Source organism: Rhinoderma darwinii, chromosome 3 (genome assembly GCF_050947455.1).
Source record: "Rhinoderma darwinii isolate aRhiDar2 chromosome 3, aRhiDar2.hap1, whole genome shotgun sequence".
NCBI lineage: Eukaryota > Metazoa > Chordata > Amphibia > Anura > Rhinodermatidae > Rhinoderma > Rhinoderma darwinii.
The window spans coordinates 415,893,877-415,917,080 of NC_134689.1; the positions used below are offsets into that span (position 1 = coordinate 415,893,877).

Genomic DNA, 23,204 nt, shown 5'->3' on the forward strand with positions numbered 1-23,204 from the left:
CAGAATTATAAAACAAGACTCTTTCTTTTCACTTTGGGCGGTGTAATGTTTTCTGTATGACGCTGTCCAATCAGCTTCTGCACCCTTCCCTGTCCAGCAACACAGTGTGATCTTATAGTATACAGCTTTCATTCCCAATTCTGTATTCAACTGGCTATATCTCAGGCTCTGTCACAGCTAGAACTGTGATTCTACTGTCATATGAAAGATTGGAATCTCCCCTTTCATATGCCACCAGAACCGTGGTTCTAGGTCGTCCACAGCCCGAGATATGGCTGTTTGAATGGATCCCCCTTCCCTCTAGACTGTCTCCTAATGCTGTGAAACAGCATCCTGCTGATAGGACAGAGTCAGAGGCTGGGAGGAAGCCCCACCTCAGGAGAATCGCTGCTGTTACCTCCCAGTTGTCTTATAAATCCTCATTTACATATTTAGAAAAAAGCTCATAACTTTTGAAATAATAAACGTTTTGGGACACAATTTTCACTAGTATTATCAGTGTGACAGCGCCTATCAAATTAGCTAGGAGATAGGGAAGTACAAGTGACAGAGCCTCTTTAAATAGGACGAAATTGCAGTACCAGGATTATTATCTGTCTTACAAGCAGATACATTTAGAAAAATGCTAATTTTCTCTACAATTTTCTCTACGATTCGGATTGTATCGACCACATTTTACCACTTACATAAAGTACAATGTGTCACAAGAAAACAATCTCAGAATGCTTGGATAAATAAAAGAATTCCAAAGTTATTACCACATAAAGAGAAGACAATATGTCATTGCCATATTTATTCATTTTCCTATCATAGGGGGGCACACTAATCTGTATTAGAGTTGTTGAATGGTCTCAGTGGTGTCAGATTAATAGTGAATAACGAGCACAGGGATGTGGGGGCATAGCATAGTTACCAAAACAAAGACCACTCTCGGCATCGGACACGCCATACAGACCCATTCCACATATATGCCATTTACACAATGCACTCAGGCCACACATGCGCCGCTGCTAGGCCTGCTCCACGCAACTCACACAGCCGTGGTATCAGCAGGTCCTCGTTAGTATAGTGGAGAGTATCCCCGCCTGTCACGCGGGAGACCGGGGTTCGATTCCGCGACGGGGAGAATTGTCACTTTTAGACACATCAATAACCAGAATTATAAAACAAGACTCTTTCTTTTCACTTTGGGCGGTGTAATGTTTTCTGTATGACGCTGTCCAATCAGCTTCTGCACCCTTCCCTGTCCAGCAACACAGTGTGATCTTATAGTATACAGCTTTCATTCCCAATTCTGTATTCAACTGGCTATATCTCAGGCTCTGTCACAGCTAGAACTGTGATTCTACTGTCATATGAAAGATTGGAATCTCCCCTTTCATATGCCACCAGAACCGCGGTTCTAGGTCGCCCACAGCCCGAGATATGGCTGTTTGAATGGATCCCCCTTCCCTCTAGACTGTCTCCTAATGCTGTGAAACAGCATCCTGCTGATAGGACAGAGTCAGAGGCTGGGAGGAAGCCCCACCTCAGGAGAATCGCTGCTGTTACCTCCCAGTTGTCTTATAAATCCTCATTTACATATTTAGAAAAAAGCTCATAACTTTTGAAATAATAAACGTTTTGGGACACAATTTTCACTAGTATTATCAGTGTGACAGCGCCTATCAAATTAGCTAGGAGATAGGGAAGTACAAGTGACAGAGCCTCTTTAAATAGGACGAAATTGCAGTACCAGGATTATTATCTGTCTTACAAGCAGATACATTTAGAAAAATGCTAATTTTCTCTACAATTTTCTCTACGATTCGGATTGTATCGACCACATTTTACCACTTACATAAAGTACAATGTGTCACAAGAAAACAATCTCAGAATGCTTGGATAAATAAAAGAATTCCAAAGTTATTACCACATAAAGAGAAGACAATATGTCATTGCCATATTTATTCATTTTCCTATCATAGGGGGGCACACTAATCTGTATTAGAGTTGTTGAATGGTCTCAGTGGTGTCAGATTAATAGTGAATAACGAGCACAGGGATGTGGGGGCATAGCATAGTTACCAAAACAAAGACCACTCTCGGCATCGGACACGCCATACAGACCCATTCCACATATATGCCATTTACACAATGCACTCAGGCCACACATGCGCCGCCGCTAGGCCTGCTCCACGCAACTCACACAGCCGTGGTATCAGCAGGTACTGGTTAGTATAGTGGAGAGTATCCCCGCCTGTCACGCGGGAGACCGGGGTTTGATTCCCCGACGGGGAGAATTGTCACTTTTAGACACATCAATAACCAGAATTATAAAACAAGACTCTTTCTTTTCACTTTGGGCGGTGTAATGTTTTCTGTATGACGCTGTCCAATCAGCTTCTGCACCCTTCCCTGTCCAGCAACACAGTGTGATCTTATAGTATACAGCTTTCATTCCCAATTCTGTATTCAACTGGCTATATCTCAGGCTCTGTCACAGCTAGAACTGTGATTCTACTGTCATATGAAAGATTGGAATCTCCCCTTTCATATGCCACCAGAACCGTGGTTCTAGGTCGTCCACAGCCCGAGATATGGCTGTTTGAATGGATCCCCCTTCCCTCTAGACTGTCTCCTAATGCTGTGAAACAGCATCCTGCTGATAGGACAGAGTCAGAGGCTGGGAGGAAGCCCCACCTCAGGAGAATCGCTGCTGTTACCTCCCAGTTGTCTTATAAATCCTCATTTACATATTTAGAAAAAAGCTCATAACTTTTGAAATAATAAACGTTTTGGGACACAATTTTCACTAGTATTATCAGTGTGACAGCGCCTATCAAATTAGCTAGGAGATAGGGAAGTACAAGTGACAGAGCCTCTTTAAATAGGACGAAATTGCAGTACCAGGATTATTATCTGTCTTACAAGCAGATACATTTAGAAAAATGCTAATTTTCTCTACAATTTTCTCTACGATTCGGATTGTATCGACCACATTTTACCACTTACATAAAGTACAATGTGTCACAAGAAAACAATCTCAGAATGCTTGGATAAATAAAAGAATTCCAAAGTTATTACCACATAAAGAGAAGACAATATGTCATTGCCATATTTATTCATTTTCCTATCATAGGGGGGCACACTAATCTGTATTAGAGTTGTTGAATGGTCTCAGTGGTGTCAGATTAATAGTGAATAACGAGCACAGGGATGTGGGGGCATAGCATAGTTACCAAAACAAAGACCACTCTCGGCATCGGACACGCCATACAGACCCATTCCACATATATGCCATTTACACAATGCACTCAGGCCACACATGCGCCGCTGCTAGGCCTGCTCCACGCAACTCACACAGCCGTGGTATCAGCAGGTCCTCGTTAGTATAGTGGAGAGTATCCCCGCCTGTCACGCGGGAGACCGGGGTTCGATTCCCCGACGGGGAGAATTGTCACTTTTAGACACATCAATAACCAGAATTATAAAACAAGACTCTTTCTTTTCACTTTGGGCGGTGTAATGTTTTCTGTATGACGCTGTCCAATCAGCTTCTGCACCCTTCCCTGTCCAGCAACACAGTGTGATCTTATAGTATACAGCTTTCATTCCCAATTCTGTATTCAACTGGCTATATCTCAGGCTCTGTCACAGCTAGAACTGTGATTCTACTGTCATATGAAAGATTGGAATCTCCCCTTTCATATGCCACCAGAACCGTGGTTCTAGGTCGTCCACAGCCCGAGATATGGCTGTTTGAATGGATCCCCCTTCCCTCTAGACTGTCTCCTAATGCTGTGAAACAGCATCCTGCTGATAGGACAGAGTCAGAGGCTGGGAGGAAGCCCCACCTCAGGAGAATCGCTGCTGTTACCTCCCAGTTGTCTTATAAATCCTCATTTACATATTTAGAAAAAAGCTCATAACTTTTGAAATAATAAACGTTTTGGGACACAATTTTCACTAGTATTATCAGTGTGACAGCGCCTATCAAATTAGCTAGGAGATAGGGAAGTACAAGTGACAGAGCCTCTTTAAATAGGACGAAATTGCAGTACCAGGATTATTATCTGTCTTACAAGCAGATACATTTAGAAAAATGCTAATTTTCTCTACAATTTTCTCTACGATTCGGATTGTATCGACCACATTTTACCACTTACATAAAGTACAATGTGTCACAAGAAAACAATCTCAGAATGCTTGGATAAATAAAAGAATTCCAAAGTTATTACCACATAAAGAGAAGACAATATGTCATTGCCATATTTATTCATTTTCCTATCATAGGGGGGCACACTAATCTGTATTAGAGTTGTTGAATGGTCTCAGTGGTGTCAGATTAATAGTGAATAACGAGCACAGGGATGTGGGGGCATAGCATAGTTACCAAAACAAAGACCACTCTCCGCATCGGACACGCCATACAGACCCATTCCACATATATGCCATTTACACAATGCACTCAGGCCACACATGCGCCGCCGCTAGGCCTGCTCCACGCAACTCACACAGCCCTGGTATCAGCAGGTCATCGTTAGTATAGTGGAGAGTATCCCCGCCTGTCACGCGGGGACCGGGGTTCGATTCCCCGACGGGGAGAATTCATACTTTTAGACACATCAATAACCAGAATTATAAAACAAGACTCTTTCTTTTCACTTTGGGCGGTGTAATGTTTTCTGTATGACGCTGTCCAATCAGCTTCTGCCCCTTCCCTGTCCAGCAACACAGTATGATCTTATAGTATACAGCTTTCATTCCCAATTCTGTATTCAACTGGCTATATCTCAGGCTCTGTCACAGCTAGAACTGTGATTCTACTGTCATATGAAAGATTGGAATCTCCCCTTTCATATGCCACAAGAACCGCGGTTCTAGGTCGTCCACAGCCCGAGATATGGCTGTTTGAATGGATCCCCCTTCCCTCTAGACTGTCTCCTAATGCTGTGAAACAGCATCCTGCTGATAGGACAGAGTCAGAGGCTGGGAGGAAGCCCCACCTCAGGAGAATCGCTGCTGTTACCTCCCAGTTGTCTTATAAATCCTCATTTACATATTTAGAAAAAAGCTCATAACTTTTGAAATAATAAACGTTTTGGGACACAATTTTCACTAGTATTATCAGTGTGACAGCGCCTATCAAATTAGCTAGGAGATAGGGAAGTACAAGTGACAGAGCCTCTTTAAATAGGACGAAATTGCAGTACCAGGATTATTATCTGTCTTACAAGCAGATACATTTAGAAAAATGCTAATTTTCTCTACAATTTTCTCTACGATTCGGATTGTATCGACCACATTTTACCACTTACATAAAGTACAATGTGTCACAAGAAAACAATCTCAGAATGCTTGGATAAATAAAAGAATTCCAAAGTTATTACCACATAAAGAGAAGACAATATGTCATTGCCATATTTATTCATTTTCCTATCATAGGGGGGCACACTAATCTGTATTAGAGTTGTTGAATGGTCTCAGTGGTGTCAGATTAATAGTGAATAACGAGCACAGGGATGTGGGGGCATAGCATAGTTACCAAAACAAAGACCACTCTCCGCATCGGACACGCCATACAGACCCATTCCACATATATGCCATTTACACAATGCACTCAGGCCACACATGCGCCGCCGCTAGGCCTGCTCCACGCAACTCACACAGCCCTGGTATCAGCAGGTCATCGTTAGTATAGTGGAGAGTATCCCCGCCTGTCACGCGGGGACCGGGGTTCGATTCCCCGACGGGGAGAATTCATACTTTTAGACACATCAATAACCAGAATTATAAAACAAGACTCTTTCTTTTCACTTTGGGCGGTGTAATGTTTTCTGTATGACGCTGTCCAATCAGCTTCTGCCCCTTCCCTGTCCAGCAACACAGTATGATCTTATAGTATACAGCTTTCATTCCCAATTCTGTATTCAACTGGCTATATCTCAGGCTCTGTCACAGCTAGAACTGTGATTCTACTGTCATATGAAAGATTGGAATCTCCCCTTTCATATGCCACAAGAACCGCGGTTCTAGGTCGTCCACAGCCCGAGATATGGCTGTTTGAATGGATCCCCCTTCCCTCTAGACTGTCTCCTAATGCTGTGAAACAGCATCCTGCTGATAGGACAGTGTCAGAGGCTGGGAGGAAGCCCCACCTCAGGAGAATCGCTGCTGTTACCTCCCAGTTGTCTTATAAATCCTCATTTACATATTTAGAAAAAAGCTCATAACTTTTGAAATAATAAACGTTTTGGGACACAATTTTCACTAGTATTATCAGTGTGACAGCGCCTATCAAATTAGCTAGGAGATAGGGAAGTACAAGTGACAGAGCCTCTTTAAATAGGACGAAATTGCAGTACCAGGATTATTATCTGTCTTACAAGCAGATACATTTAGAAAAATGCTAATTTTCTCTACAATTTTCTCTACGATTCGGATTGTATCGACCACATTTTACCACTTACATAAAGTACAATGTGTCACAAGAAAACAATCTCAGAATGCTTGGATAAATAAAAGAATTCCAAAGTTATTACCACATAAAGAGAAGACAATATGTCATTGCCATATTTATTCATTTTCCTATCATAGGGGGGCACACTAATCTGTATTAGAGTTGTTGAATGGTCTCAGTGGTGTCAGATTAATAGTGAATAACGAGCACAGGGATGTGGGGGCATAGCATAGTTACCAAAACAAAGACCACTCTCCGCATCGGACACGCCATACAGACCCATTCCACATATATGCCATTTACACAATGCACTCAGGCCACACATGCGCCGCCGCTAGGCCTGCTCCACGCAACTCACACAGCCCTGGTATCAGCAGGTCATCGTTAGTATAGTGGAGAGTATCCCCGCCTGTCACGCGGGGACCGGGGTTCGATTCCCCGACGGGGAGAATTCATACTTTTAGACACATCAATAACCAGAATTATAAAACAAGACTCTTTCTTTTCACTTTGGGCGGTGTAATGTTTTCTGTATGACGCTGTCCAATCAGCTTCTGCCCCTTCCCTGTCCAGCAACACAGTATGATCTTATAGTATACAGCTTTCATTCCCAATTCTGTATTCAACTGGCTATATCTCAGGCTCTGTCACAGCTAGAACTGTGATTCTACTGTCATATGAAAGATTGGAATCTCCCCTTTCATATGCCACAAGAACCGCGGTTCTAGGTCGTCCACAGCCCGAGATATGGCTGTTTGAATGGATCCCCCTTCCCTCTAGACTGTCTCCTAATGCTGTGAAACAGCATCCTGCTGATAGGACAGAGTCAGAGGCTGGGAGGAAGCCCCACCTCAGGAGAATCGCTGCTGTTACCTCCCAGTTGTCTTATAAATCCTCATTTACATATTTAGAAAAAAGCTCATAACTTTTGAAATAATAAACGTTTTGGGACACAATTTTCACTAGTATTATCAGTGTGACAGCGCCTATCAAATTAGCTAGGAGATAGGGAAGTACAAGTGACAGAGCCTCTTTAAATAGGACGAAATTGCAGTACCAGGATTATTATCTGTCTTACAAGCAGATACATTTAGAAAAATGCTAATTTTCTCTACAATTTTCTCTACGATTCGGATTGTATCGACCACATTTTACCACTTACATAAAGTACAATGTGTCACAAGAAAACAATCTCAGAATGCTTGGATAAATAAAAGAATTCCAAAGTTATTACCACATAAAGAGAAGACAATATGTCATTGCCATATTTATTCATTTTCCTATCATAGGGGGGCACACTAATCTGTATTAGAGTTGTTGAATGGTCTCAGTGGTGTCAGATTAATAGTGAATAACGAGCACAGGGATGTGGGGGCATAGCATAGTTACCAAAACAAAGACCACTCTCCGCATCGGACACGCCATACAGACCCATTCCACATATATGCCATTTACACAATGCACTCAGGCCACACATGCGCCGCCGCTAGGCCTGCTCCACGCAACTCACACAGCCCTGGTATCAGCAGGTCATCGTTAGTATAGTGGAGAGTATCCCCGCCTGTCACGCGGGGACCGGGGTTCGATTCCCCGACGGGGAGAATTCATACTTTTAGACACATCAATAACCAGAATTATAAAACAAGACTCTTTCTTTTCACTTTGGGCGGTGTAATGTTTTCTGTATGACGCTGTCCAATCAGCTTCTGCCCCTTCCCTGTCCAGCAACACAGTATGATCTTATAGTATACAGCTTTCATTCCCAATTCTGTATTCAACTGGCTATATCTCAGGCTCTGTCACAGCTAGAACTGTGATTCTACTGTCATATGAAAGATTGGAATCTCCCCTTTCATATGCCACAAGAACCGCGGTTCTAGGTCGTCCACAGCCCGAGATATGGCTGTTTGAATGGATCCCCCTTCCCTCTAGACTGTCTCCTAATGCTGTGAAACAGCATCCTGCTGATAGGACAGAGTCAGAGGCTGGGAGGAAGCCCCACCTCAGGAGAATCGCTGCTGTTACCTCCCAGTTGTCTTATAAATCCTCATTTACATATTTAGAAAAAAGCTCATAACTTTTGAAATAATAAACGTTTTGGGACACAATTTTCACTAGTATTATCAGTGTGACAGCGCCTATCAAATTAGCTAGGAGATAGGGAAGTACAAGTGACAGAGCCTCTTTAAATAGGACGAAATTGCAGTACCAGGATTATTATCTGTCTTACAAGCAGATACATTTAGAAAAATGCTAATTTTCTCTACAATTTTCTCTACGATTCGGATTGTATCGACCACATTTTACCACTTACATAAAGTACAATGTGTCACAAGAAAACAATCTCAGAATGCTTGGATAAATAAAAGAATTCCAAAGTTATTACCACATAAAGAGAAGACAATATGTCATTGCCATATTTATTCATTTTCCTATCATAGGGGGGCACACTAATCTGTATTAGAGTTGTTGAATGGTCTCAGTGGTGTCAGATTAATAGTGAATAACGAGCACAGGGATGTGGGGGCATAGCATAGTTACCAAAACAAAGACCACTCTCCGCATCGGACACGCCATACAGACCCATTCCACATATATGCCATTTACACAATGCACTCAGGCCACACATGCGCCGCCGCTAGGCCTGCTCCACGCAACTCACACAGCCCTGGTATCAGCAGGTCCTCGTTAGTATAGTGGAGAGTATCCCCGCCTGTCACGTGGGAGACCGGGGTTCGATTCCCCGACGGGGAGAATTGTCAATTTTAGACACATCAATAACCAGAATTATAAAACAAGACTCTTTCTTTTCACTTTGGGTGGTGTAATGTTTTCTGTATGACGCTGTCCAATCAGCTTCTGCCCCTTCCCTGTCCAGCAACACAGTATGATCTTATAGTATACAGCTTTCATTCCCAATTCTGTATTCAACTGGCTATATCTCAGGCTCTGTCACAGCTAGAACTGTGATTCTACTGTCGTATGAAAGATTGGAATCTCCCCTTTCATATGCCACCAGAACCGCGGTTCTAGGTCGTCCACAGCCCGAGATATGGCTGTTTGAATGGATCCCCCTTCCCTCTAGACTGTCTCCTAATGCTGTGAAACAGCATCCTGCTGATAGGACAGAGTCAGAGGCTGGGAGGAAGCCCCACCTCAGGAGAATCGCTGCTGTTACCTCCCAGTTGTCTTATAAATCCTCATTTACATATTTAGAAAAAAGCTCATAACTTTTGAAATAATAAACGTTTTGGGACACAATTTTCACTAGTATTATCAGTGTGACAGCGCCTATCAAATTAGCTAGGAGATAGGGAAGTACAAGTGACAGAGCCTCTTTAAATAGGACGAAATTGCAGTACCAGGATTATTATCTGTCTTACAAGCAGATACATTTAGAAAAATGCTAATTTTCTCTACAATTTTCTCTACGATTCGGATTGTATCGACCACATTTTACCACTTACATAAAGTACAATGTGTCACAAGAAAACAATCTCAGAATGCTTGGATAAATAAAAGAATTCCAAAGTTATTACCACATAAAGAGAAGACAATATGTCATTGCCATATTTATTCATTTTCCTATCATAGGGGGGCACACTAATCTGTATTAGAGTTGTTGAATGGTCTCAGTGGTGTCAGATTAATAGTGAATAACGAGCACAGGGATGTGGGGGCATAGCATAGTTACCAAAACAAAGACCACTCTCCGCATCGGACACGCCATACAGACCCATTCCACATATATGCCATTTACACAATGCACTCAGGCCACACATGCGCCGCCGCTAGGCCTGCTCCACGCAACTCACACAGCCCTGGTATCAGCAGGTCCTCGTTAGTATAGTGGAGAGTATCCCCGCCTGTCACGCGGGAGACCGGGGTTCGATTCCCCGACGGGGAGAATTGTCACTTTTAGACACATCAATAACCAGAATTATAAAACAAGACTCTTTCTTTTCACTTTGGGCGGTGTAATGTTTTCTGTATGACGCTGTCCAATCAGCTTCTGCCCCTTCCCTGTCCAGCAACACAGTATGATCTTATAGTATACAGCTTTCATTCCCAATTCTGTATTCAACTGGCTATATCTCAGGCTCTGTCACAGCTAGAACTGTGATTCTACTGTCATATGAAAGATTGGAATCTCCCCTTTCATATGCCACCAGAACCGCGGTTCTAGGTCGTCCACAGCCCGAGATATGGCTGTTTGAATGGATCCCCCTTCCCTCTAGACTGTCTCCTAATGCTGTGAAACAGCATCCTGCTGATAGGACAGAGTCAGAGGCTGGGAGGAAGCCCCACCTCAGGAGAATCGCTGCTGTTACCTCCCAGTTGTCTTATAAATCCTCATTTACATATTTAGAAAAAAGCTCATAACTTTTGAAATAATAAACGTTTTGGGACACAATTTTCACTAGTATTATCAGTGTGACAGCGCCTATCAAATTAGCTAGGAGATAGGGAAGTACAAGTGACAGAGCCTCTTTAAATAGGACGAAATTGCAGTACCAGGATTATTATCTGTCTTACAAGCAGATACATTTAGAAAAATGCTAATTTTCTCTACAATTTTCTCTACGATTCGGATTGTATCGACCACATTTTACCACTTACATAAAGTACAATGTGTCACAAGAAAACAATCTCAGAATGCTTGGATAAATAAAAGAATTCCAAAGTTATTACCACATAAAGAGAAGACAATATGTCATTGCCATATTTATTCATTTTCCTATCATAGGGGGGCACACTAATCTGTATTAGAGTTGTTGAATGGTCTCAGTGGTGTCAGATTAATAGTGAATAACGAGCACAGGGATGTGGGGGCATAGCATAGTTACCAAAACAAAGACCACTCTCCGCATCGGACACGCCATACAGACCCATTCCACATATATGCAATTTACACAATGCACTCAGGCCACACATGCGCCGCCGCTAGGCCTGCTCCACGCAACTCACACAGCCCTGCTATCAGCAGGTCCTCGTTAGCATAGTGGAGAGTATCCCCGCCTGTCACGCGGGAGACCGGGGTTCGATTCCCCGACGGGGAGAATTGTCACTTTTAGACACATCAATAACCAGAATTATAAAACAAGACTCTTTCTTTTCACTTTGGGCGGTGTAATGTTTTCTGTATGACGCTGTCCAATCAGCTTCTGCCCCTTCCCTGTCCAGCAACACAGTATGATCTTATAGTATACAGCTTTCATTCCCAATTCTGTATTCAACTGGCTATATCTCAGGCTCTGTCACAGCTAGAACTGTGATTCTACTGTCATATGAAAGATTGGAATCTCCCCTTTCATATGCCACCAGAACCGCGGTTCTAGGTCGTCCACAGCCCGAGATATGCCTGTTTGAATGGATCCCCCTTCCCTCTAGACTGTCTCCTAATGCTGTGAAACAGCATCCTGCTGATAGGACAGAGTCAGAGGCTGGGAGGAAGCCCCACCTCAGGAGAATCGCTGCTGTTACCTCCCAGTTGTCTTATAAATCCTCATTTACATATTTAGAAAAAAGCTCATAACTTTTGAAATAATAAACGTTTTGGGACACAATTTTCACTAGTATTATCAGTGTGACAGCGCCTATCAAATTAGCTAGGAGATAGGGAAGTACAAGTGACAGAGCCTCTTTAAATAGGACGAAATTGCAGTACCAGGATTATTATCTGTCTTACAAGCAGATACATTTAGAAAAATTGTAATGGTGGGGGGGGGTAGGGAAACGGACAAGTGAGCCCTAATCTACCCGCCACTCTGTCCCTGCCTACTTGCAACGACCCGCCCTAGGCGACGGGGTACAACTGGGCGGCGGTCCCTGCGCTCAGTAAGTGCATGACAAACACGACAAACAAACAAGGGAATACAAGCAAGGGAAATGGGCAGTTGCTCGCGGAAACACCGTGAGCAACAGAGTAGTGAACGAGCCGAGTCAAGCCAGGAGAGTGCGAGGTACAAAGCGAAAAGCAGAAGAGTAGTCGGTAAGCCGGGGTCTGTATGGAGCAGGATCAAAAAGAAGCAGGAGCTGTAGCTGGGCCAGGAAACCTCAAGGAAAGAATTCACAAGCACAGGTGGACAGGAAGAGCAGGCTTAAATAGACCGAGGGCGGGAGCTAGCTGAGTCTGGCCAGGTTGCGATAGGCTCTCCCACTCCTAAGCCTGCCAGCCTGAGTGGAGGAAGCTGGTGTCTGTCTCAGGGATGTACACTCAGGTGTTGACTGATTAATTCTGGGAATTAACCCCGAAGCAGTGCCTGGCAGATCCTTTACAGTACCCCCCCTTTTATGAGGGGCCACCGGACCCTTTCTAAGTGGACCTGGCTTACTGGGGAAACGCAGGTGGAACCTCCTGACCAATGCCCCAGCGTGAACATCCCGGGCGGGTACCCAAGTCCTCTCCTCGGGCCCGTATCCTCTCCAATGGACCAGGTACTGGAGGGAGCCTTGGACCATCTTGCTGTCCACGATCCTGGCCACCTCAAATTCCACCCCCTCAGGGGTGAGGACGGGAACAGGAGGTTTCCTCGAGGGGGCCAAGGACGGGGAGCAGCGTTTCAGGAGGGAGGCATGAAACACGTTGTGTATACGAAAAGACGGGGGTAACTCCAGCCGGAAAGAGACAGGACTGAGGACCTCAATGACCTTATACGGCCCAATAAACCGGGGAGCAAACTTTTTGGACGGAACCTTGAGACGCAAGTTCCTGGATGACAACCACACCAGATCCCCGACCACAAACAGGGGGTTAGCAGAACGTCTTCTATCGGCCTGAGCCTTCTGTATGCTCTGGGACGCCTCTAGGTTCTTCTGAACCTGGGCCCAGACTGTGCACAGATCCCGATGAACGACCTCCACCTCGGGATTGTTGGAACAACCAGGTGAAACGGAGGAGAACCGTGGATTAAACCCAAAATTACAGAAAAAGGGAGAGACCCCTGACGAGTTACTGACCCGGTTATTAAGGGAAAATTCGGCGAGGGGAATGAAAGAAACCCAATCAAATTGACAGTCAGAGACAAAACATCTTAAGTATTGTTCTAGAGACTGATTAGTCCTCTCCGTTTGGCCATTGGTTTCAGGATGGAAAGCAGAGGAGAAGGACAGATCAATCCCCAACTTATTACAGAAGGCTCTCCAAAACAATGAAACAAATTGTACCCCCCTGTCAGAAACAATATTGACGGGGACCCCATGGAGACGCAGGATGTGTTTGATAAACAAGGTAGCCAACGTCTTGGCGTTGGGTAGTTTCTTGAGGGGCACAAAGTGGCACATTTTACTGAAGCGGTCTACCACCACCCACACCACCGACTTGCCTTGGGATGGAGGCAAATCGGTGATGAAATCCATGGAGATATGTGTCCAAGGTCTCTGGGGAATGGGCAACGAACGCAGTAAGCCCGCTGGTCGGGACCTGGGAGTCTTGGACCTGGCACAAACCTCACAGGCGGCGACGTAGGCCTTAACGTCTTTAGGCAAACCAGGCCACCAATAATTTCTGGTAATGAGGTGTTTGGTACCCAGGATGCCTGGATGGCCAGATAGTGCGGAGTCGTGATTTTCCCTTAGTACCCTTAGCCGGAATTGCAGGGGAACAAACAGCTTGTTCTCAGGAAGGTTCCCAGGAGCTGAACCTTGATCAGCAGCAATTTCAGAGACTAAATCGGACTCGATAGAGGAAATGACTATACCTGGAGGCAAAATACAAACAGGATCTTCCTCCGAAGGAGGGCTGGCCATGAAGCTACGCGACAGTGCATCTGCCTTAATATTTTTAGACCCGGCCCTATAGGTAACCAAAAAATTGAATCTGGTAAAAAACAACGCCCATCGAGCTTGTCTCGGGTTTAGCCTCCGGGCAGATTCTAGGAAAACCAGATTCTTGTGGTCGGTAAGGACCGTTACCTGGTGCCTAGCCCCCTCCAGGAAGTGGCGCCACTCTTCAAATGCCCATTTAATGGCTAAAAGTTTGCGGTTGCCAATATCATAGTTACACTCCGTGGGCGAAAACTTCCTAGAAAAGTAAGCACAGGGGCGGAGATGGGTGAGGGAGCTGGTACCCTGGGACAAGACGGCCCCCACTCCCACCTCGGACGCGTCAACCTCCACAATAAATGGCTCCCTTTGGTTGGGCTGAACCAGCACGGGGGCCGAGATAAAGCACTTCTTGAGGGTCTCAAAAGCCTGGACGGCCTCAGGGGGCCAATGGAGGACATCAGCACCCTTGCGAGTGAGGTCCGTAAGAGGCTTAGCGACGACCGAGAAGTTAGCAATAAATCTCCTGTAATAGTTAGCGAACCCCAAAAAACACTGTAGCGCTTTCAGGGAGGCAGGTTGGACCCATTCAGCCACAGCCTGAACCTTGGCAGGGTCCATGCGGAATTCATGAGGAGTGAGGATTTGACCTAAAAATGGTATCTCCTGTACCCCAAATACACATTTTTCGATTTTGGCAAACAGTTTGTTTTCTCGAAGGACCTGGAGCACTTTCCTGACATGCTCTATGTGGGAGGACCAGTCCCTGGAAAACACCAATATGTCATCAAGGTACACTACAAGAAATATCCCCAGGTAATTTCTCAAAATCTCATTTATGAAGTTCTGGAAGACCGCAGGGGCATTGCACAACCCAAAGGGCATGACGAGGTATTCGAAATGGCCTTCGGGCGTGTTAAACGCAGTCTTCCACTCATCCCCCTCTTTGATACGAATAAGGTTATACGCCCCCCGTAGATCCAATTTAGAGAACCATTGGGCCCCCTGAACCTGATTAAAGAGATCAGGAATCAAAGGAAGGGGATACTGGTTCCTTACCGTGACCTTATTCAGGCCACGGTAGTCAATGCATGGCCTAAGACCCCCATCCTTCTTCCCTACGAAGAAGAAGCCAGCACCTACCGGAGAAGAAGAGGGACGAATGTAACCCTTGGCCAGGGATTCCTGGATATACTCCCTCATGGCTTCACGTTCGGGACAAGAAAGGTTAAATATCCTACCCTTAGGAAGCTTAGCTCCTGGTACCAATTCGATAGCGCAATCGTATTCTCTATGAGGCGGTAATACTTCGGAGGCCTCTTTAGAGAAAACATCAGCGAAGTCCTGAACAAACTCGGGTAGCGTACTCACCTCCTTAGGGGGAGAAATAGAATTAACAGAAAAACATGACGTACAACATTCATTACCCCATTTGGTTAGCTCCCCAGTATTCCAGTCAAACGTAGGATTATGCAACTGCAACCAGGGAAGACCTAGAACCAAATCGTACGATAATCCCTGCATCAATAGTACAGAGCATTGCTCCAAATGCATGGAGCCAACAAGGAGTTCAAAAACAGGGGTATGCTGTGTAAAATAACCATTAGCAAGAGGAGTGGAGTCGATACCCACTACCGGAACAGGTTTAGGCAAATCAATCAGAGGCATAGCGAGAGACATAGCAAATTCCACAGACATGATATTAGTAGAGGACCCTGAATCCACGAAGGCACTGCCGGTAGCAGACCTACCACCAAAAGAGACCTGAAAGGGAAGCAATATCTTAGTACGTTTCATATTTACGGGAAATACCTGTGCGCCCAAGTGACCTCCCCGATGATCACTTAGACGCGGGAGCTCTCTGACAGCATTCTTACGCTTGGGACAGTTGTTTACTTGATGCTTGACATCCCCACAGTAGAAGCAGAGACCATTCTTCCTGCGGAATTCTCTACGTTGTTGAGGGGACACGGAGGCCCCGAGTTGCATAGGTATTTCTGAGTCTTTAGGGGAGAAACGAAGCAACGGGACTTCGGGAGGCATCATGGGGGAGTCGGAGGAAAAAACACATAAACGTTCACGTTGTCGTTCCCTGAGACGTCGGTCAAGTCGTACCACTAAAGCCATAACCTGGTCTAAGGAGTCAGAAGAGGGATAACTAACTAGCAGGTCTTTCAGGGCATTCGACAGACCCAACCTAAACTGGCACCTTAAGGCAGGGTCATTCCACCGAGAAGCTACGCACCACTTCCTAAAGTCAGAGCAATACTCCTCAACAGGTCTCTTACCCTGACGTAAGGTCACCAGCTGACTCTCGGCAAAGGCAGTTCTGTCAGTCTCGTTATAAATAAGTCCGAGGGCAGAAAAGAAACAATCAACGGAGGAAAGTTCAGGGGCGCCAGGAGCCAAGGAGAAGGCCCACTCTTGGGGCCCTTCCTGGAGCCGGGACATAATTATACCCACCCGCTGGCTCTCAGAACCTGAGGAGTGAGGCTTTAAGCGAAAGTAAAGCCTACAACTCTCCCGAAAGGAGAGAAAAGCCCTCCGGTCACCTGAGAACCGGTCGGGGAACTTGAGGTGGGGTTCAAGGGGTGCGGTGAGGGGAACTACCAAGGTAGCATCAGGCTGGTTGACCCTCTGAGCCAGGGCCTGGACCTGTAGGGAGAGACCCTGCATTTGCTGAGCCAGGGTTTCACGGGGTTCCATAATGGTGTCAGGGACCAGGGTAGACTAGGTATAAGGCTTGTGAATTTGTATGGTGGGGGGGGTAGGGAAACGGACAAGTGAGCCCTAATCTACGCGCCACTCTGTCCCTGCCTACTTGCAACGACCCGCCCTAGGCGACGGGGTACAACTGGGCGGCGGTCCCTGCGCTCAGTAAGTGCATGACAAACACGACAAACAAACAAGGGAATACAAGCGAGGGAAATGGGCAGTTGCTCGCGGAAACACCGTGAGCAACAGAGTAGTGAACGAGCCGAGTCAAGCCAGGAGAGTGCGAGGTACAAAGCGAAAAGCAGAAGAGTAGTCGGTAAGCCGGGGTCTGTATGGAGCAGGATCAAAAAGAAGCAGGAGCTGTAGCTGGGCCAGGAAACCTCAAGGAAAGAATTCACAAGCACAGGTGGACAGGAAGAGCAGGCTTAAATAGACCGAGGGCGGGAGCTAGCTGAGTCTGGCCAGGTTGCGATAGGCTCTCCCACTCCTAAGCCTGCCAGCCTGAGTGGAGGAAGCTGGTGTCTGTCTCAGGGATGTACACTCAGGTGTTGACTGATTAATTCTGGGAATTAACCCCGAAGCAGTGCCTGGCAGATCCTTTACAAAAATGCTAATTTTCTCTACAATTTTCTCTACGATTCGGATTGTATCGACCACATTTTACCACTTACATAAAGTACAATGTGTCACAAGAAAACAATCTCAGAATGCTTGGATAAATAAAAGAATTCCAAAGTTATTACCACATAAAGAGAAGACAATATGTCATTGCCATATTTATTCATTTTCCTATCATAGGGGGGCACACTAATCTGTATTAGAGTTGTTGAATGGTCTCAGTGGTGTCAGATTAATAGTGAATAACGAGCACAGGGATGTGGGGGCATAGCATAGTTACCAAAACAAAGACCACTCTCCGCATCGGACACGCCATACAGACCCATTCCACATATATGCCATTTACACAATGCACTCAGGCCACACATGCGCCGCCGCTAGGCCTGCTCCACGCAACTCACACAGCCCTGGTATCAGCAGGTCCTCGTTAGTATAGTGGAGATTATCCCCGCCTGTCACGTGGGAGACCGGGGTTCGATTCCCCGACGGGGAGAATTGTCACTTTTAGACACATCAATAACCAGAATTATAAAACAAGACTCTTTCTTTTCACTTTGGGCGGTGTAATGTTTTCTGTATGACGCTGTCCAATCAGCTTCTGCCCCTTCCCTGTCCAGCAACACAGTATGATCTTATAGTATACAGCTTTCATTCCCAATTCTGTATTCAACTGGCTATATCTCAGGCTCTGTCACAGCTAGAACTGTGATTCTACTGTCATATGAAAGATTGGAATCTCCCCTTTCATATGCACCAGAACCGCGGTTCTAGGTCGTCCACAGCCCGAGATATGGCTGTTTGAATGGATCCCCCTTCCCTCTAGACTGTCTCCTAATGCTGTGAAACAGCATCCTGCTGATAGGACAGAGTCAGAGGCTGGGAGGAAGCCCCACCTCAGGAGAATCGCTGCTGTTACCTCCCAGTTGTCTTATAAATCCTCATTTACATATTTAGAAAAAAGCTCATAACTTTTGAAATAATAAACGTTTTGGGACACAATTTTCACTAGTATTATCAGTGTGACAGCGCCTATCAAATTAGCTAGGAGATAGGGAAGTACAAGTGACAGAGCCTCTTTAAATAGGACGAAATTGCAGTACCAGGATTATTATCTGTCTTACAAGCAGATACATTTAGAAAAATGCTAATTTTCTCTACAATTTTCTCTACGATTCGGATTGTATCGACCACATTTTACCACTTACATAAAGTACAATGTGTCACAAGAAAACAATCTCAGAATGCTTGGATAAATAAAAGAATTCCAAAGTTATTACCACATAAAGAGAAGACAATATGTCATTGCCATATTTATTCATTTTCCTATCATAGGGGGGCACACTAATCTGTATTAGAGTTGTTGAATGGTCTCAGTGGTGTCAGATTAATAGTGAATAAGGAGCACAGGGATGTGGGGGCATAGCATAGTTACCAAAACAAAGACCACTCTCCGCATCGGACACGCCATACAGACCCATTCCACATATATGCCATTTACACAATGCACTCAGGCCACACATGCGCCGCCGCTAGGCCTGCTCCACGCAACTCACACAGCCCTGGTATCAGCAGGTCATCGTTAGTATAGTGGAGAGTATCCCCGCCTGTCACGCGGGAGACCGGGGTTCGATTCCGCGACGGGGAGAATTGTCACTTTTAGACACATCAATAACCAGAATTATAAAACAAGACTCTTTCTTTTCACTTTGGGCGGTGTAATGTTTTCTGTATGACGCTGTCCAATCAGCTTCTGCCCCTCCCCTGTCCAGCAACACAGTATGATCTTATAGTATACAGCTTTCATTCCCAATTCTGTATTCAACTGGCTATATCTCAGGCTCTGTCACAGCTAGAACTGTGATTCTACTGTCATATGAAAGATTGGAATCTCCCCTTTCATATGCCACCAGAACCGCGGTTCTAGGTCGTCCACAGCCCGAGATATGGCTGTTTGAATGGATCCCCCTTCCCTCTAGACTGTCTCCTAATGCTGTGAAACAGCATCCTGCTGATAGGACAGAGTCAGAGGCTGGGAGGAAGCCCCACCTCAGGAGAATCGCTGCTGTTACCTCCCAGTTGTCTTATAAATCCTCATCTACATATTTAGAAAAAAGCTCATAACTTTTGAAATAATAAACGTTTTGGGACACAATTTTCACTAGTATTATCAGTGTGACAGCGCCTATCAAATTAGCTAGGAGATAGGGAAGTACAAGTGACAGAGCCTCTTTAAATAGGACGAAATTGCAGTACCAGGATTATTATCTGTCTTACAAGCAGATACATTTAGAAAAATGCTAATTTTCTCTACAATTTTCTCTACGATTCGGATTGTATCGACCACATTTTACCACTTACATAAAGTACAATGTGTCACAAGAAAACAATCTCAGAATGCTTGGATAAATAAAAGAATTCCAAAGTTATTACCACATAAAGAGAAGACAATATGTCATTGCCATATTTATTCATTTTCCTATCATAGGGGGGCACACTAATCTGTATTAGAGTTGTTGAATGGTCTCAGTGGTGTCAGATTAATAGTGAATAATGAGCACAGGGATGTGGGGGCATAGCATAGTTACCAAAACAAAGACCACTCTCCGCATCGGACACGCCATACAGACCCATTCCACATATATGCCATTTACACAATGCACTCAGGCCACACATGCGCCGCCGCTAGGCCTGCTCCACGCAACTCACACAGCCCTGGTATCAGCAGGTCATCGTTAGTATAGTGGAGAGTATCCCCGCCTGTCACGCGGGAGACCGGGGTTCGATTCCGCGACGGGGAGAATTGTCACTTTTAGACACATCAATAACCAGAATTATAAAACAAGACTCTTTCTTTTCACTTTGGGCGGTGTAATGTTTTCTGTATGACGCTGTCCAATCAGCTTCTGCCCCTTCCCTGTCCAGCAACACAGTATGATCTTATAGTATACAGCTTTCATTCCCAATTCTGTATTCAACTGGCTATATCTCAGGCTCTGTCACAGCTAGAACTGTGATTCTACTGTCATATGAAAGATTGGAATCTCCCCTTTCATATGCCACCAGAACCGCGGTTCTAGGTCGTCCACAGCCCGAGATATGGCTGTTTGAATGGATCCCCCTTCCCTCTAGACTGTCTCCTAATGCTGTGAAACAGCATCCTGCTGATAGGACAGAGTCAGAGGCTGGGAGGAAGCCCCACCTCAGGAGAATCGCTGCTGTTACCTCCCAGTTGTCTTATAAATCCTCATCTACATATTTAGAAAAAAGCTCATAACTTTTGAAATAATAAACGTTTTGGGACACAATTTTCACTAGTATTATCAGTGTGACAGCGCCTATCAAATTAGCTAGGAGATAGGGAAGTACAAGTGACAGAGCCTCTTTAAATAGGACGAAATTGCAGTACCAGGATTATTATCTGTCTTACAAGCAGATACATTTAGAAAAATGCTAATTTTCTCTACAATTTTCTCTACGATTCGGATTGTATCGACCACATTTTACCACTTACATAAAGTACAATGTGTCACAAGAAAACAATCTCAGAATGCTTGGATAAATAAAAGAATTCCAAAGTTATTACCACATAAAGAGAAGACAATATGTCATTGCCATATTTATTCATTTTCCTATCATAGGGGGGCACACTAATCTGTATTAGAGTTGTTGAATGGTCTCAGTGGTGTCAGATTAATAGTGAATAATGAGCACAGGGATGTGGGGGCATAGCATAGTTACCAAAACAAAGACCACTCTCCGCATCGGACACGCCATACAGACCCATTCCACATATATGCCATTTACACAATGCACTCAGGCCACACATGCGCCGCCGCTAGGCCTGCTCCACGCAACTCACACAGCCCTGGTATCAGCAGGTCATCGTTAGTATAGTGGAGAGTATCCCCGCCTGTCACGCGGGAGACCGGGGTTCGATTCCGCGACGGGGAGAATTGTCACTTTTAGACACATCAATAACCAGAATTATAAAACAAGACTCTTTCTTTTCACTTTGGGCGGTGTAATGTTTTCTGTATGATGCTGTCCAATCAGCTTCTGCCCCTCCCCTGTCCAGCAACACAGTATGATCTTATAGTATACAGCTTTCATTCCCAATTCTGTATTCAACTGGCTATATCTCAGGCTCTGTCACAGCTAGAACTGTGATTCTACTGTCATATGAAAGATTGGAATCTCCCCTTTCATATGCCACCAGAACCGCGGTTCTAGGTCGTCCACAGCCCGAGATATGGCTGTTTGAATGGATCCCCCTTCCCTCTAGACTGTCTCCTAATGCTGTGAAACAGCATCCTGCTGATAGGACAGAGTCAGAGGCTGGGAGGAAGCCCCACCTCAGGAGAATCGCTGCTGTTACCTCCCAGTTGTCTTATAAATCCTCATCTACATATTTAGAAAAAAGCTCATAACTTTTGAAATAATAAACGTTTTGGGACACAATTTTCACTAGTATTATCAGTGTGACAGCGCCTATCAAATTAGCTAGGAGATAGGGAAGTACAAGTGACAGAGCCTCTTTAAATAGGACGAAATTGCAGTACCAGGATTATTATCTGTCTTACAAGCAGATACATTTAGAAAAATGCTAATTTTCTCTACAATTTTCTCTACGATTCGGATTGTATCGACCACATTTTACCACTTACATAAAGTACAATGTGTCACAAGAAAACAATCTCAGAATGCTTGGATAAATAAAAGAATTCCAAAGTTATTACCACATAAAGAGAAGACAATATGTCATTGCCATATTTATTCATTTTCCTATCATAGGGGGGCACACTAATCTGTATTAGAGTTGTTGAATGGTCTCAGTGGTGTCAGATTAATAGTGAATAACGAGCACAGGGATGTGGGGGCATAGCATAGTTACCAAAACAAAGACCACTCTCCGCATCGGACACGCCATACAGACCCATTCCACATATATGCCATTTACACAATGCACTCAGGCCACACATGCGCCGCCGCTAGGCCTGCTCCACGCAACTCACACAGCCCTGGTATCAGCAGGTCATCGTTAGTATAGTGGAGAGTATCCCCGCCTGTCACGCGGGAGACCGGGGTTCGATTCCGCGACGGGGAGAATTGTCACTTTTAGACACATCAATAACCAGAATTATAAAACAAGACTCTTTCTTTTCACTTTGGGCGGTGTAATGTTTTCTGTATGACGCTGTCCAATCAGCTTCTGCCCCTTCCCTGTCCAGCAACACAGTATGATCTTATAGTATACAGCTTTCATTCCCAATTCTGTATTCAACTGGCTATATCTCAGGCTCTGTCACAGCTAGAACTGTGATTCTACTGTCATATGAAAGATTGGAATCTCCCCTTTCATATGCCACCAGAACCGTGGTTCTAGGTCGTCCACAGCCCGAGATATGGCTGTTTGAATGGATCCCCCTTCCCTCTAGACTGTCTCCTAATGCTGTGAAACAGCATCCTGCTGATAGGACAGAGTCAGAGGCTGGGAGGAAGCCCCACCTCAGGAGAATCGCTGCTGTTACCTCCCAGTTGTCTTATAAATCCTCATTTACATATTTAGAAAAAAGCTCATAACTTTTGAAATAATAAACGTTTTGGGACACAATTTTCACTAGTATTATCAGTGTGACAGCGCCTATCAAATTAGCTAGGAGATAGG

General features: G+C 44.9%; 5 non-coding genes across 5 annotated transcripts; all 5 read left to right on the forward strand.

Annotated features, from left to right (window-relative positions):
• The first annotated feature begins 3,362 nt into the window (after positions 1 to 3,362).
• Positions 3,363 to 3,434, forward strand: TRNAD-GUC (transfer RNA aspartic acid (anticodon GUC)). Its single transcript has one exon. It is a non-coding gene; the product is annotated as a tRNA-Asp (tRNA).
• A 5,690-nt stretch (positions 3,435 to 9,124) lies between these two features.
• TRNAD-GUC (transfer RNA aspartic acid (anticodon GUC)) lies at positions 9,125 to 9,196 on the forward strand. Its single transcript has one exon. It is a non-coding gene; the product is annotated as a tRNA-Asp (tRNA).
• Positions 9,197 to 10,277: 1,081 nt separating this feature from the next.
• On the forward strand, positions 10,278 to 10,349 carry TRNAD-GUC (transfer RNA aspartic acid (anticodon GUC)). Its single transcript has one exon. It is a non-coding gene; the product is annotated as a tRNA-Asp (tRNA).
• A 1,081-nt stretch (positions 10,350 to 11,430) lies between these two features.
• TRNAD-GUC (transfer RNA aspartic acid (anticodon GUC)) lies at positions 11,431 to 11,502 on the forward strand. Its single transcript has one exon. It is a non-coding gene; the product is annotated as a tRNA-Asp (tRNA).
• A 6,458-nt stretch (positions 11,503 to 17,960) lies between these two features.
• Positions 17,961 to 18,032, forward strand: TRNAD-GUC (transfer RNA aspartic acid (anticodon GUC)). Its single transcript has one exon. It is a non-coding gene; the product is annotated as a tRNA-Asp (tRNA).
• The last annotated feature ends 5,172 nt before the right edge of the window (positions 18,033 to 23,204 follow it).